Raw genomic sequence first — 17,134 nt, forward strand, 5'->3', positions numbered from 1 at the left:
CGCGACCCACCTAGTGCGTCCCACAGTTTGAGAAACACTGGTTTAGACCATTAGATAAGCCTGCCCTGGAAAGTGGCAGATGGGCAAAGAGAGAACCAGGCTGGCATGAAGATTTTGGACCTGGCCAGAGTCCGTTTAGCTACTCTGATATGAACACTCCAGAACTGTTGCTAAGTGTTCAAAGGATTTCAAATACATTATCTGGAGGGCAGGAGGTCTGGCTCAGTTGGTAGAGCTGCCACCTTGTATGCCTCAAGATCTGAGGCTGCCAGTTCGAAACAACCGGAAGTACCCGAGAACTGACGACACGCTGATATACTGATGAGTGGACCCTCGGTGGCTAAAATTCCCTACGGGGGTTTAGAACAGCCTGCCTATGTAAACCGCCTTGGATTAAAGTCTGAGGAGAAATCTGACGACCAAAGAAAGGCGGTATATAAATACCTGTATAAATAAATAAATATCTGGGCAATCTTCACAATAACCCTTTAAGGTAGGCCGGTGCTGTTCTCAGCATCTCTCAGACAGAAGCCTGAAAGAGACTGACTTGTGGGAAGGCTGTTCTTTGAGTCCAAGCTGAAGTGAGATTCAGGCGAAGGGGACTTTCCAAGCGGTAGCTCATGCCCTTAACCATAACAGCACACCAGCTTGGAGACAGAAAGAGAAACCTTGGCAGGCATGGTTAGTGGTAAATGGGCAAAGAGGAAAGGGAACAAAGGAATCATCACTACAGGAGTTCATTTGCCTCCCCCTCCCTCTCTGTTCATTAGGCTGTTATGACTCTGATAGGCAGCGATGTAGCAGAAAAATACTGTACATAAATTCAGCCCCAAGAAGACGCTCCTTATCACTTGATTACAGCACAGACATGTCACTTAAACAAGCACAAGCTGACCTTCCACATGGCTGCAATGAGATAATCACATCCCTCCAAATGCAGTATCTGGTGCACGGCACAGAAATCTCCCTTGGCAGCCGGAGGAGAGGATTAAGCTCTCAGAGGAGTAAGTAGGTGAGTTGCTTTGAGGCCAAAACACCCACCCTCAATGGCTGGAAGAGACATTCCAGCCACAAGAGGACAAAGGCCTGGTCAGGGCGGTGGAATCAAGAATCTGCCATTAACTTGATGTTGTTCTTGCAACAACCCAATAAGGTTCGATGTTATTCTCTCCATATTGCAGCAGGAAAGACTGAGGCTGAGAGGGAATGGCTGGCCTACGGGCCTGATCTTATTGGGTCAGCGCTAGCCCAGCGCCAGAGCTGGCTCAGTGTGAACCTGCACTGAGCAAGTGCTGGGCGGTGGAGGGACGTCTGGGCAGGAAGGTGTCCCAGGGCAGGGGGCGAATGGGGGAAGGCAGGGCAGGGGGAGCGAGCAGGATGGGTGGGGATAGGACCAGCAGCCAGAGCTCTGTTGGATCCAGAGCTCAGGGTCACTTGGGGCTGCTTTAAATAGCCGTCGCAGAGTCAAGTAGTCCCATGGCAGGCTTCCTCCCTTACCTGGGAGGCTTGCTGTGAAGACACAAGAGGTAGGGGGAAAGAGGGTGGGGTAGAGGCAGAGGGTGGGCAGATTGGGTCTCGCGAGGGGGCAGGACCAGTGGTGGGCCCCTGGTCTCCTACTTTATTTATTTGGGTCCTGGCATGAAAAAGGTTGAAGACCACTGCTTTTGACTGCTAAGGACGCAACCCTAACCCCTTATGTCAGTGCTTTCCAACACTGACACAGGGCAATGCAGCTCCAAGGCAAGAGAACAAATATTCCCTGACTTTGAGGAGGCCTCCGTGAGTGACACCCAACTGCAGGATGCAGCACACGTCCCATTGGCACCACTATGCCAGTGCTGGAAAGCACTGACGTAAGGGGTTGGGATTGCACCCTAAGTGTACAATTCACAGTTTGTGTTACATTTGCATCCGGGGAATAATCTGAGGTCAGTGGTTTGCTCTGCACCATCTACCCAGCTTCCACTTCTTCCTGATGGCCCTTATCTTTATATATTCATGCCCTGCTACAATATAGGAAGTGGCTTCCTGCTGAGTCAGGCTATCCCTTAAGCTGGCTCAGTATTGCCTGCATCCTCTTGTACATAGGAGGCTGCCCAGTCCACTGAAGTAAATGCAAACCCTTTTGTAGGGGTGGATAGGTGGATCTGGAGTGGTCTGGGCAATACTGTGATACCAGTCCAAGTGAGTGTCGAACCTGGTGGGTTGGGGGGGGGCCAAAAGACCCAGAGAATGTTCTAACAAAGAGCCACTGGGCACAAAGCTCCTCTCTGTCTTGCATGCAGTGATTTAGCTTAGCTTCAGTCAGAGTTAAACCATATTTAAGGTAATGGCTGGGAGGAAAGCGGGGGAAACAGCCCAAAGTAAATCTGCCTTGCTTGGTTGAGAAATGCAGCATTGCAAATAAAACAACAAATTATTCAAAATACACACACAGAATATACCATCTACAGACACTTACAGGCTGCAGTCCTACACACTTTCAAGGGAAGAAGGCCCACTGAGCACAGTGGGACTTACTTCTGAGTAATCATGCATCAAGCTGTACTATAAATATGGTAATTTAACCCTGCCCAGAACTTGACACAATTCAAGTTCAAAGAGGGAAAACTGAGATGGCGCAGAAGGAGATAACAGTAACCCCAAAACAAATTTTTCTGCAAGACTAAGAAGTCCATGTAAAAAGGTTCTCACTGAAACTGCTTTAAAAAAAAAGAAGCTTTTTTTTAAAAAACACTGATTCAATTAATGCAATAGATTAAGTCACAGGAAGACAGGCTGAAAAGGCGAATTCCACAAAATTGGTTGTTTCCGAATCGACAGCACAAAATTTTAGTATTTTTAAGGATGCAACTCGAGCCTACACCTTTGCAAAGACAGCAAGGGGAGAGGAAAACAATTGAGACTGACCTTATATCCAGCCACGTTGCTCCATTATCATAACTTCCAAGATTCACTGTAGAACTTCAACAAATGCCTCTGAAGGGCAATCCGAAAAGTTCAGAATACAGTGGTTAAAGGATGGGCAGGGTCCAATGTAATGAGCCAATGTTACCGGTGTCAAGTGCCAACTCCTGCTTTGGTTATGGGCACAAGTCCAAAGGGAGGCTCTTCTTTTTCAAGCTCCAAATGTCCTGGCTATTGGAAGGACCGCCTTCTCCTATATGAACCCATCTCGAGATCATTCTCTGACATTCTCGCCCAGGGCAGGCCCAAGACCTCCCATTGCCAGAGGCACAGGGCCAACTCCTCCTCCTGCTTTTTTGATTCAAAAAAGAGGGGAATACAGAGAAAAAGAGGAAGCATGGAGGAGAGGAGAGTAGTGGGCTAGAGTGTCCGACACATAAGAATATAAAAACATAAGAACAGCCCCACTGGATCAGGGCATAGGCCCATCTAGTCCAGCTTCCTGTATCTCACAGCAGCCCACCAAATGCCCCAGGGAGCACACCAGATAACAAGAGACCTCATCCTGGTGCCCTCCCTTGCATCTGGCATTCTGACATAACCCATTTCTAAAATCAGGAGGTTGCGCATCCACATCATGGCTTGTAACCCGTAATGGATTTTTCCTCCAGAAACTTGTCCAATCCCCCTTTAAAGGCGTCCAGGCCAGTCGCCATCACCACATCCTGTGGCAAAGAGTTCCACAGACCAACCACACGCTGAGTAAAGAAATATTTTCTTTTGCCTGTTCTAACTCTCCCAACACTCAATTTGAGCAGATGTCCCCTGGTTCTGGTGTTATGTGAGAGTGTAAAGAGCATCTCCCTATCCACTCTGCCCATTCCCCTGCAAAATTTGTTATGTCTCAATCATGTCTCCCCTCAGGCGCCTCTTTTCTAGGCTGAAGAGGCCCAAACGCTGTAGCCTTTCCTCATAAGGAAGGTGCCCCAGCCCCGTACAAGTGACAGCCTGGGATGGGAACAACCTCCCAATAAAAATTTTCCAGCTGCTTCCACTTGTATCACTTAAGCATCAGGTGAAGATGCTTTTCTTTCGCCAAACTACAACATTGTGCACTTTATTTATGATTATTGCTGCAAAGATTTTGTCAATTCATTGGTCCGATACATCAGTTCAAAACTTTCTGATCACCTATAAAGGGTAGTCCTGGTTCAGCGGGTGACAGACAATTCATATCTGTGAATTAGGGCGCAATCCTAACCCCTTATGTCAGTGTTTTCCAGCACTGACATAAGGGCAATGCAGCTCCTAGGCAAGAGAATAAACATTCCCTTACTTTGAGGAGGCCTCCGTGAGTGACGCCCAACTGCAGGATGCAGCACATGTCCCATTGGCACTGCTATGCCAGTGCTGGAAAGCACTGACATAAGGGGTTAGGGATTGTACCCTTAATGTCTAAACACAAGTACTTAGGAAGAACTGCAGGCAGCAAGCGACATCTCAGAAGAGGCATTCCCTCCTGTGTGAGCGAGACAAGGGAATGCCTCTCCTGAGATCATGCCAGCTGCATGATGGCTCTCTTGCATGCAAATATATGCAGATTTTTTTCTATATTCAGTTAAAACGCACAGAATTAATTGACAAACTGGGTACCAGCCCTAATTATTATTGGTGCTGTTCCTACTTGCTTATTGCATTAATGGTTTTATACTGTGGCCTCCATGGATTTGATGAAGCTGCCTTGAGCATGTTCTGTTAAACACAACATCCAAATGTTTTAAGTTCTAATATTTTGATTTGCGCTGCCCTGGTGTGACATGAGAAAATCTGCCAGCAGTTCAGCCTGAGCGATCACCATTACTTTAGGTCTCGAACCTCTGCACTTTCATACATGCCCAATCTCATCTGATCTCAGAAGCTAAGCAGGGTCAGGCCTGGTTAGTACTTGGATGGGAGACCACCTGGGAATACCGGGTGCTGTAGGCTTACACCATAGTCTTTCCAGACTGAAGGTTGCCAACCATCTCCCTATACTGAACACTATCTCCCGATCTCGTCTGATCTGGGAAGCTAAGCAGCATCAGACCTGGTTAGTACTTGGATGGGAGACCACCTGGGAATACCGGGTGCTGTAGGCTTACACCATAGTCTTTCAAGACTGAAGGTTGCCAACCATCTCCCTATACTGAACACTATCTCCAGATCTTGTCTGATCTGGGAAGCTAAGCAGGGTCAGGCCTGGTTAGTACTTGGATGGTAGACCGCCTGGGAATACCAGGTGCTGTAGGCTTATACCATAGTCTTTCGAGACTGAAAGTTGCCAACCAGACATTCCCAGCTCACACCTGGTGTAAAGAGGATGCGTTTTGCAAGCTACTACTCAGAGCAAGGGGCAGTTTTTGCAGCCAACAAAACCCTAAAGCGCAACTGCAAAAAGCAACATTTTTATCCCCACTGTAACAGAACTGGGATCACTCACCCTAAAATAACCGGCAGCAAAATGGTAAAAGGGAATCAATCGAGTGAGGAAGAGGAGGAGGAGGTGGACACCCACACAAGCCATGGATCTGGGGACAGATGAGCATTTAAAGCACACTTTCTCAGAAATTAAAAGCCAAAGCTGTGTGGGAAAGTCTAGAAGATCCTGAATGCCTGGAGACTTGACATTTCAGCACACGCGCGCGCACACACGCACACACACACACAAACACACACAGCTGGCTCCATTCTGATGAACCCCAGGAAGAAAAGGGCTGATCCAAAATGACATAAGAACATAAGAACATAAGAACAGCCTCACTGGATCAGGCCATAGGCCCATCTAGTCCAGCTTCCTGTATCTCACAGCGGCCCACCAAATGCCCAGGGAGCACACCAGACAACAAGAGACCTGCAAGGCTTCCTGGGAATTGTAGTTAAGAACATAAGAACAGCCCCACTGGATCAGGCCATAGGCCCATCTAGTCCAGCTTCCTGTATCTCACAGCGGCCCACCAAATGCCCAGGGAGCACACCAGGTAACAAGAGACCTCATCCTGGTGCCCTCCCTTGCATCTGGCATTCTGACATAACCCATTTCTAAAATCAGGAGGTTGCGCATACACATCATGGCTTGTACCCCGTAATGGATTTTTCCTCCAGAAACTTGTCCAATCCCCTTTTAAAGGCATCCAGGCCAGTTGCCATCACCACATCCTGTGGCAAAGAGTTCCACAGACCGACCATGCGCTGAGTAAAGAAATATTTTCTTTTGTCTGTCCTAACCCTCCCAACACTCAATTTTAGTGGATGTTCCCTGGTTCTGGTGTTATGTGAGAGTGTAAAGAGCATCTCCCTATCCACTCTGTCCATCCCCTGCATAATTTTTTGTGTCTCAATCATGTCCCCCCTCAGGCGTCTCTTTTCTAGGCTGAAGAGGCCCAAACGCCGTAGCCTTTCCTCGTAAGGAAATCATGACCAGAGCCTTTAGTGAAATATCACGTCCCACCTCTCTTTCAGGACAAAAGCGCTCTTCATTCCCAATAATAATCTTCCTTTTGAAAGCCCTCTTCTCTTACCCTTCAAACACTGATCATTTTGTCAACACCCTTGGGCCAAGCAATGTATGTTTATTTTGTTGTGCAAGAAATCGGACCTCATTTCTCACTCCATTGCAGAGTGTTGGCTCACGGAGGAGAGGCCTCCTCAACTGAAGACCTCTTGTGACCCTACTAAGTGCATGGTTTGTCTACAGGTTTACGTTTACATTTACAGAACAGGATGGGGCCAAATTCCATCTACTGTAGCCCAATCAAACTAACATCAACCCCAACTCAACTTCCCATCAACTGGAGCTGGGTGTGGTACAAGCAAGAACATAGCGTAACACACCAGGACACAATCGGGGCAAAGAGCCATGGATGACCGAATCAAACAGGTTCATAGCAAGGGATGGCAGCCTTCCTTCCTCCCTCTGCCGCAACTCCCCCCCCTCCCCCCATCACTGCATAGATCTCTCCAGGATTTGCTGGCTCATTCCACTCCTCAGCTAACCACTTTATGCTGTGTAAATGTGTAGACCGTGTCAAAGACTTAAGACAGGGGTATCCAACTCATTTCATACAGAGGGCCAAAGTTAGCCGTCATGGTGCCTGCTCAGGTCCAGAAGTGACATCATTAAACAGAAAGTGACATCATTCAGCACATTTTCTTCAAGAAATGAGACAGCCTAATTATCAAGCTTGGAGAGCCCACGTACACAGGCCTACAAAATTGAGGGTCAGAAAAGTTTTTCTCAAACTTTATGGTGGTTTGATGTGAATTTGGGGTGCCGATTCCAAAAATGTCATCCGTTTTTCCCTATCACGTCTAGTTTTGGAGATACGGTATAGCCTCATTAGTGAATGGTTCAAGCAGCTTCCTCATGAGGAAGCCATGGTGTAGTCTTCCTCATGAGGAAGCCGCTTAAACCATTCACTAATGAGGTTATACTATATCTCCAAAACTAGACATGATAGGGCAAAACGGATGCCCTTTTTGGAATTGGCACCCCAAATAAACCCAGGAATTGGTGTAATGTTTAAGGAAGCAAAATGTGTGTTGGCCTGTGTTATCAAGCTGGGAGCGTCCAATTATAAGAAGGGCTGCCTTTGGGGGCTGCATTCGGACCACAGGCCTTATGTTTGACCTTCCTGATTGGAGATCCAATGTCCAAGAAGCCGGACAATGGGACTTCTGGAGGGGGATATTACACAATAACCTGTTTTTCTACTGCACAATTTAAACCTCAGTTAAAACAAGAATGTAAATGAAGGCAAACAGTACTGTTCAAAGTTCATTTGGGTATCCCTTTTCCCAGACGCTACCCTCCCAACACACATGGCTTATAAGCACTGACAGATGCCAGGAAAGAAGTTACTCTCAGGTAAAAAAAAACTGCGGTTAGTTCCTAAGGAGAAGATTGAGGAGCTCTCTGGAAATATCACCCTTGCGGTTACTCATTTGTGAGGGGAAGCACTCTGCACATGCCCAGAATCTAATAGAAATACTTAAAGCAGTTGTATAGCGCTTTCGGAGAAGCAGAGACCTTCACACGCCCTTTGCACGTGCTCACAGTCTAATAGCAATACAGGCACGCACCACTTAACAACCGTTTGCTTAGTGACAGAATGCATATATGACAGCGGTCAAAGGACAATAAAGATGCTCTTAATGAGGCAATCACATCTCCCATAGCCTGCAGCAGAGGGTCTGTTTACACCACAGAGAGGCTCTTAATGCAAAGAAGAGGCAATCTATCTCCTGCGCAGCCAGCTAGTGTCTGGCAAGGAGTGTCCATTGACACAATAAAGTCAACAGATTGAACTGAATGTTCATTTAATGACCTAACAACAGGGATAGGAGAGCCTATCCCTGTTGTTAAGTGGCTCACACTGTACTTAAAACATTTGCATAACGCTTTCAGACTGTGCAGAGACCTTGGCTTGAATTATTTTGGCGTACTCTTTACAATAACCCTGTCGGCAAGTATAGTTCTTCACGTCCCAGCGAGGCAGGTATAGTTCTACACATGTTGCAGCTGAGGCTGGGAGGGAATGGCTTGCCTCAAGGCAACCTAGTGAGTTCATGGCAGAGGCAGACAACATTTTAAAAGCAGAGAAATCAGTTCAGATTCTTAGCTGCCATGCTATCTCAGCTCTCGAATGAAACACTATTCGGCTAGATACACCAGTGGTCTCACTCAGCATGACCGAGCCAACGCAGTCATGACCGGTCATGTCGTGAGAATGGATGATGGGCGGATCCCAAAGGATCTCCTCTATGGTGAACTCGTGCAAGGAAAGCGCCCTACAGGTAGACCACAGCTGCGATACAAGGACATCTGCAAGAGGGATCTGAAGGCCTTAGGAGTGGACCTCAACAGGTGGGAAACCCTGGCCTCTGAGCGGCCCGCTTGGAGGCAGGCTGTGCAGCATGGCCTTTCCCAGTTTGAAGAGACATTTGGCCAACAGTCTGAGGCTAAGAGGCAAAGAAGGAAGGCCCATAGCCAGGGAGACAGACCAGGGACAGACTGCACTTGCTCCCAGCATGGAAGGGATTGTCGCTCCCGGATTGGCCTTTTCAGCCACACTAGACGCTGTTCCAGAACCACCTTTCAGAGCACGATACCATAGTCTTTCGAGACTGAAGGTTGCCAATACAATACACTCAGCATGAAAACTACATAGGTTCAGTTCCTTCCAAAAGGGGCATAGTGCATACCTTACATACTGAAGAAAAAGCCAGATTCAACCCCTGACATCTTCAGGTAAATAGGTCAGGTAGTGAGTGATGAGAAAGATCTTGGCTCAAGGCTCTGGAGAAGCCAGCAGGTCAGAACATACACTAAGAGAGCTAGGGTTACAAATAGCCTGACTCACAGGATCCTAGTAAAATCATATTAGCATTTGAAAAGCAAATCATTAACTTGATGTAACCCTTACAGCACTGATTCCCAAAGAGTTTCCAGGGGCATCACAAAACACACGCTGGCCAAGATGCTTGGCAGCAGAAGCACAAAGCTATGCCCAGGGTCACCACATGCAGGTCTCTCTGCAGAGCTGCAGAAAGGTTCACCTGCCCTCCCCGCACTGTTTTATGCTATTTTAAAGTGGTTTTTTTCTGGCATGACCCAGAAGGAAGTGGCGCTGACATGATCACATCAGTGTGTTGTTGTCACTTACTTCTGGTTCAGAGCTCAGTGAGGGCATCACAGGCCAGGTGTGTTTGGGAAGGACTGCCTTACAGGGTTTGTTGTAAGTATAGTACGCCCTTCTCATCTACGGCTTAGGCACAAGCGGATTTGACACAACACAGGTGCCAACCCCACATTGGAAGGGCCTCAGAACACCTTCTGGACACAACCAGAAGTCACTTACGGGAGGGTTTTCCGCATTCATGGAAATTGGTATCCACAGGGAAAGGATCTCCCACGGATCTCCTACTGCGTTATCCTCCATACTGCAGCTGAGGCTGAGAGGGAATGACTAAGGCCAATTAGGGCACAATCCGAACCCACTTTCCAGCAACGGCATAAGGGCAATGCAGCTCCTAGGTGACGTGACGTTGGCAACCTTCAGTCTCGAAAGACTATGGTATCGCGCTCTGAAAGGTGGTTCTGGAACAGCGTCTAGTGTGGCTGAAAAGGCCGATTCGGGAGTGACAATCCCTTCCACACCGGGAGCAAGTGCAGTCTGTCCCTGGTCTGTCTCCCTGGCTATGGGCCTTCCTTCTTTGCCTCTTAGCCTCAGACTGTTGGCCAAGTGTCTCTTCAAACTGGGAAAGGCCATACTGCACAGCCTGCCTCCAAGCGGGCCGCTCAGAGGCCAGGGTTTCCCACTTGTTGAGGTCCACTCCTAAGGCCTAGGTAAGCTCCTAGGTAAGATAACAAATATTATCTTTCTTTGAGGAGGCCTCCGTGAGTGCCCCCCAACTGCAAGAGACAACTGGCACATTGGCACAGCTATGCCAGTGCTGGAAAGTGGGTTAGGATTTGGGCCTTAAGGTGTTAATGGCAGAAGCAGGATCTGAACCTGAAAAGTCCTGATTCAGAATCCTGTCTCTTCGCTGCAGCACTACACCTGGCTACCACAGTGGCAGAGCCTCAGGTTTGCAGGCAGAAGTTTCTGGCATCTCCAGGTAGCACAGGAAAAGACCCCCAAATCCTGAAAAGCCACTGACAGTCGGTGTTGGTTTATCCAGCTCAGCATTGTCAATAGCCTGCTTTCACAGAGTTGTATAAAACAACAGCAATGCAGTCAGTCACTTACTGAGAGTCCCGACACTAGAAGAGTCTAAGCCGAGCCCTGCAAAGCAAATAAACGAAATACCTTCTCCCACTTCCGCAAACATGGGACAAACTTCCTCCTAGAAGTTCTCCTCCTACGCAGGGCAAACCGAATTAACTCAAGCCATAAGAACACTGTAGTAACAGCATTTGTGCTCATTTAGAAATTCCTAACCCGCCTTCTCTTAAGAAACACCACACCTTATATTGTTAGCCACCATCACATCAGTTAAAAACAGCACTCACAACTATCAAAATACAGGTGAAAACAGCAGCATTTCACATCAATCCCCAGTCGAAGAAACAAAAACCACAACTGATGAAAAATCCTTGAGGAATAATAAGATTTGGTTCCAATTGCAGCCAATCGTACGTCTCTGGATAAAATGTTCCAGAGGTGCAGAGCTACCACCCAAAAGGCCCCGTCTCTAGGACAGGCCAAATGAATCTCAGTTAGAAGAGGGCCAGACAGTGAGGCCTCTGAACCTCGTTCAGGAAGCCTAAGAGCAGGTTGACAACACAAGTCTCAGTTCACCAAGAAGACTTCTGCTCAAGACTCAGGGCCCGATCCTAACCAACTTTCCAGCACCAATGCAGCCGCAATACAGCCCTGAGTGAACAAACATTCTTGTACCGTGACAAGGCCTCTGTGACTGCTCACTACCACCGCAAAATGCAGCACATTTTGGCATGGTTGCATCTGCACTGGGAACTTGGACAGGATTGAGACCTGAGCGCTCTGTTCTCTCCCTCTGTTCTCTCTGCTGACAGTGGCATCCAGCAGCCATCCCCTGGGGCAGCCGCTTCACATCACCCCAGAGGCAGGTCACCTACCAGGTGCTCAAAACAAAGATCCAGAGCAGGAGTGTCAAACTCGTTTCATACTAAGGGCCGAACAGCATTCATGATGCCTGCCAAGGGCCAGAAGTGATGTCATTAGGCAGGAAGTGATGTCATTAAACAGGTCATAACCAAAAATAAGCACTTTTTCTCACTTAGGAACCCATTAACTGCAAATGACAGAAGAGAAAATACACAAATCTTGATTATATTTTGAGATATAAGAGAGCCCAATTTTCAGGTGGGCTGCCCTTGCAGAAGTGCCACCTCAGCACTGCTTAGCAGCTGACAGCCTGAGGGATGGATAAAAAGCTTCCGTGGGCCTTATCCGGCCCCCGGGCCTTATGTTGGACACCCCTGATCTAGAGCAAGACCTGGTTCAGACCAAGTCCCGTGCACAAAATTTCAGAGAAAGCCTATAGCACAGCGGTACAGCACTTGCTCTGCATGCAGAAGGTTCCAGGTGCAAATTCTGGTTTCTCCAGGGACAGCTGGGAAAGACCATTCCTGAAAGGAGAGATACTGGAAATCAGTGCAGACAATACTTAACTACAGGGACCACAAGCACATTTAAGGGAGAGCACCAGGACTGTCCTGCAGCAGGAGTGCTCAAGTGCTGCCTTCAAATTTTTTCCCCCCAAAGGACCTAAGAGCAACATCAGGTTCAACAGGAGGCAAACTGAGACATTTGCCTAAGGACAAATATCAGTGTTGAGGTCAAGAGCTGCTTGAGAAACAGGATGTAACTCATGCCACATAAAGCCTTCAATTTTATGCAAATATACCTGGCAGTTACTCCTACGGAACAGAGAAAGATGTCCTTGTGACTGAACATGCCCAGACTAGCACACCAATTTACCTTTCATAATTACCTGGCATATATTTTTTAATCCCATTTTTACGCATTTCCTAAACTATCACAACCCTCTCCAAGAGCCTGAGAGCAAAATCTTTACATAAAATCTTACAAGGTTCAAAGCAGGAATAAACAACAGAGGAAAACACTCTAACCAAACATTTAACATTGATTTTTTTTTTTAATGTTGCTATAGGGTGTAGTATAGGGTATAGAGTATAGTGGGGGTGTTGTCATGATGGTTGTTGTGATAAGTCTTTCCACTTCAAAACGTAACAGTATACTATTGGGTGTCACTGGGTGTGACTCTGTATAAGTTGGCTTCTGATATTCTCCATCACAACACAGGCCAAGCGCCATCACCTCTTTGTCAAAACAGCCAAAACCCTAGCGCGTCCATGGCGCAAACAGATACTACACGACACCTTCACTCCCAGTCCACAGCTTCGTTGGTTGCAGTGTGATCCCCTGTACAGTGTGGCCACCAGATCCCTACGCACAAGTTTGTGTGGACTGAGACCATTCGAGGCAGCGCAGCAACTTGGTGGCCACCCTGGACCGTGTCAGTCCAGAGGTGCCAGCTGGCGCTCAGGATGCCCAGCACATGATACAGCCTGCCACATGCCGGCCAGAGGAGCATCCCCTGCAGATGGAGCACCAGCTAGCTTTCCAGGACCACCCGGCGGCTTCCCTTTGCGCAGCCACCTTTGTGTCAGTGCCAGGGCCTATCAAACCCCCATCACCGGCTTCCAGAGGGGCTGAGGGCGGAGTATCCTTCCAAGGGTGTCTGTTGGGAAACACTGTGCAGAAGGGCAGGGAGCTCAGCTGGAGGGAGGTTCTCCAAAGCAGGGGAGGGAGTGATGTCATCTCCAAGGGCTTGATTCATGCAGGGTTTGTTATATATGCCTGTATTAAAGTGTGTGTGTGGGGAGGGGGGCTGTGCTCCCTTCAGTGTGCCCCAGGCAGTGCCTGTCTTAGAGGAGGGGATCAGGGGGTGGCAAGAAGAAAGGGTGGGGCAAAAGAAGCTGAAACAGGGGAAGGAAAGACAGGGGAGGGGCTTGCAATGGGGAGAAAGGGAGACCACCTCTTTCTTTCCAGCAATCAAAGGCGGATCTTCAAAGCAAGTGGGGTGGGGGGGACAATGCGGGTGGGGGGGTGTCTTGGCTTTTTGTGCGCACGCTCCCCCCAGGATGGGGGGGGGAGCATCATCAAAGGCGAGCCTGGGACTGCCCCCACCCCATCTCTCTCTGTGCCAATGAGCAGCCCCAGAAAAGCAGGGTGAGGGGCAGGGGGGCGCAGCAGAGGCTGGGGGGGGTCGGGTTGAGGTGATGGGGGGAAGGGAGAGGGGCCCACCCCCCCGGGCGTCTCAGCGCTGAAGAGGCTGCGATCGCCGGCTGAAGCGGGCAGGTGCGCGCTTGGAGAGGGATGCCCGGCCGGGCGCAGCTCTTACCGGCTCAGCCCCGCGTCGGGGGCCCCGCAGGCGCCGCCGTCTCCGCTCTGCCCGGGGCTGGTGCTGCTGCGGGCGCCGTGGCCATCCTGGCTGGCTGGCTGGCTGGCTCAGGCCGGGGAGGCGGCCGCCGGCTGCCAGCTGATGCGCCCGGGCGCCTCCTCCCGTGACGCGCGCAGGGCAGAGCGCAGAGGAGGGGCGAAGGGCGCCCGGGGCTCCTCCGCCCTCCTTTCCGGGAGCTGGAGGTCTGGGGAGGGCTGCCTGCTGCGGCAGAAAAGCCAAATCCCCTCCCCGCAAGACCTCGCCGCTCACCCCCCCCCCGGAAAGGGTCCTGCGGAACTCTCCGAGACATGCTGCGCGGGGAGTCGTTGCGCGGGGGCTCCTCCTCCCAGCCGCCCGCCCACTCCTCCCAGCCCTGAAGATGTGGCATCCCCACCAGGGACATAAAGGGGATATTTATGGGGGTATTGGGTAGCCGGGCCCAGGGTCAAAAAAAGGGGGCCCAGGATCAAAAAAGAGGGGTGTGCTATCTGGTGTGCTCCCTGGGGCATTTGGTGGGCCGCTGTGAGATACAGGAAGCTGGACTAGATGGGCCTCTGGCCTGATCCAGCGGGGCTGTTCTTATGTTCTTAACTACAATTCCCAGGAAGCCTTGCAGGTCTCTTGTTATCAGGTGTGCTCCCTGGGGCATTTGGTGGGCCACTGTGAGATACAGGAAGCTGGACTAGATGGGCCTTTGGCCTGATCCAGCGGGGCTGTTCTTATGTTCTTAACTACAATTCCCAGGAAGCCTTGCAGGTCTCTTGTTATCAGGTGTGCTCCCTGGGGCATTTGGTGGGCCGCTGTGAGATACAGGAAGCTGGACTAGATGGGCCTATGGCCTGATCCAGTGGGGCTGTTCTTATGTTCTTAGGGGCCCAGGAACCAAAGGAAGGGGCCCTAGAAATGTCATGGGATCTCACATTTTCTGATCTCACCTGGACTTGCAGCCTGCATGGGATGGGAGGGCGGAGGATGGAGGGCATGGGGGCTGTTGCCGCAAGCCATATGTGCCAGGTTGAGGAATGCATATAGGCACCCTCCAATCTTATGACAGGTTAGGGACCAGAGCCGTGGTGAAAAGCAGAACCCAGTCTTTTTTTAATCTACAAATGTTGCTTCTCATGCTTTTTTAGCTAGCACAGTGTTTCTCAAACTGTGGGTCAGGACCCACTAGGAGGGTCGTGAGCCTATTTCAGCTGGACTCCCATTCATTTCAGTCATATATTAGACTTGATGCTACCATAGGATGTGACTGCATTTGGGGAAGTGTTACTTATAGACCTGTACTTTTAACAAGCTACTAGGTATATTCTTTTAACTATGATAGTTAATGGGTCTTATTCTTGGGTAAGTGTGGGTAGGATTGCAGCCTAGGACTGTTAAAAATTTTCCTGCTTGATGGTAACACTTCCGGCCATGACATCACTTCCAGTGGGTCCTAACAGATTCTTATTCTAAAAAGCGGGTCTTGGTGCTAAATGTGTGAGCTAGCAAATTGCAAGTGCCTTTTTTATCATGCAGATTTCTGGTGTCACACAAAGATTTCCACATCTGAGTGCCACATCAGGAAGCATAGTGGAGCTGGGCTCCAAAGACTATTCTAGCTATCACTACCCTCCTCACCTGTTTAGCCCCTCCCCACTCATGTTCCATCCAACCCACCGTTACCCTCCCCAGCTCTTTTGCCCCTCCCCTTTGGGGGTCCCAAAGAAACTTTGACTAATTCCTCAGTTAAATGTGTAGGACTTGCAGCCTTTGTTTTGTTTTAGGAATGGGTTAAGTCAGAATGCCAGATGTAGGGGAGGGCACCAGGATGAGGTCTCTTGTTATCTGGTGTGCTCCCCGGGGCATTTGGTGGGCAGCTGTGAGATACAGGAAGCTGGACTAGATGGGCCTGTGGCCTGATCCAGTGGGGCTGTTCTTATGTTCTTAACTACAATTCCCAGGAGGCCTTGCAGGTCTCTTGTTATCTGGCATGCTCCCCGGGGCATTTGGTGGGCAGCTGTGAGATACAGGAAGCTGGACTAGATGGGCCTATGGCCTGATCCAGTGGGGCTGTTCTTATGTTCTTATGTTCTTATGCCTGTTAGGTTGGCAACTAATTGCAGCCTCATTGCCCAATCCTGTGCATCTTAATTGACAAATTAAGTCACACTAGTTTCAGTGGGGCCAGGCCCAGAGAAGGGCATTCGGTTGCCGCCTTAAGGACACCTATGGCCATTGCATCATCCTGGCACCTGTGGCAGGACTCCATTTGCTTTTGAAGTTCATTTCATTTGAAGTGCTTCCCCTTTTAATCTGGGTGATTGCAGTCAGGGTGGGGGTTGTATAATGGGTGGACCTTTCCATTAGGTGTTTTAATTTCCAGAAAGAGAGGCAGGCTCATTGAGCCTGAGGATACACGCTCCAACTCAAAATCCTAGAAATGTGTGCGCTTGTTGTGGTGATGATGATCAAAAACGTGTATACTGCAAATTAGGCATTTGGTTGCCAAATCCTGACCTGGGAAATGGCTCCATTTCCTTTAAGAGATATGTGGAAGGGATAGCTTCCTACACATCCCTGCATGTCTCCGTAACAGGAGAACCTGCATTTGCTGGAAATTTCTCCCCCATGGAACTTATAAAGCAGCAGTCACTTTCTCCGGGTCTGGTTTTGGCAACCCAAAAGAGACATCAGCGTGCTGTTTCCTAATTATGTATTTAATAATTCAAATTCAGATTTACTTTTTTAATGGCATTCGATATCTATGATTATACAGGATCCCTGGAGGTCATCACACTTGTTTTGGCTCATTGTCAATAGCTAGATTGACCATAGTATGGTAAGTCTTCCCAAGGCCAGCTTTTCTCTGTGTAACCTTCATGCCACCGCTCATGGAGATAAAAAGCTCCAGTTTGTACTGGGAGACAGGTTTGATTGACAAAAGAAAATATTTCTTTACTCAGCGTGTGGTTGGTCTGTGGAACTCTTTGCCACAGGATGTGGTGAGGGCGACTGGCCTGGACACCTTTAAAAGGGGATTGGACAAGTTTCTGGAGGAAAAATCCATTACGGGGTACAAGCCATGATGCGTATGTGCAACCTCCTGATTTTAGAAATGGGCTGTGTCAGAATGCCAGATGCAAGGGAGGGCACCAGGATGCAGGTCTCTTGTTATGTGGTGTGCTCCTTGGGGCATTTGGTGGGCCGCTGTGAGATACAGGAAGCTGGACTAGATGGGCCTATGGCCTGATCC

At 49.1% G+C, this 17,134-nt stretch overlaps 1 protein-coding gene across 1 annotated transcript in view; it reads right to left on the reverse strand.

Annotated features, from left to right (window-relative positions):
* Window positions 1–13,968, reverse strand: part of ABCA3 (ATP binding cassette subfamily A member 3) — an 84,668-nt gene extending 70,700 nt beyond the window's left edge. The window contains exon 1 of the mRNA XM_066640495.1: window positions 13,858–13,968. The gene's annotated coding sequence lies outside the window, so the exon portion shown is untranslated. The remainder of the gene's footprint in view (window positions 1–13,857) is intronic.
* Between the last annotated feature and the right edge of the window lie 3,166 nt (window positions 13,969–17,134).

Source organism: Tiliqua scincoides, chromosome 13 (genome assembly GCF_035046505.1).
Source record: "Tiliqua scincoides isolate rTilSci1 chromosome 13, rTilSci1.hap2, whole genome shotgun sequence".
Taxonomy (NCBI): Eukaryota; Metazoa; Chordata; class Lepidosauria; order Squamata; family Scincidae; genus Tiliqua; species Tiliqua scincoides.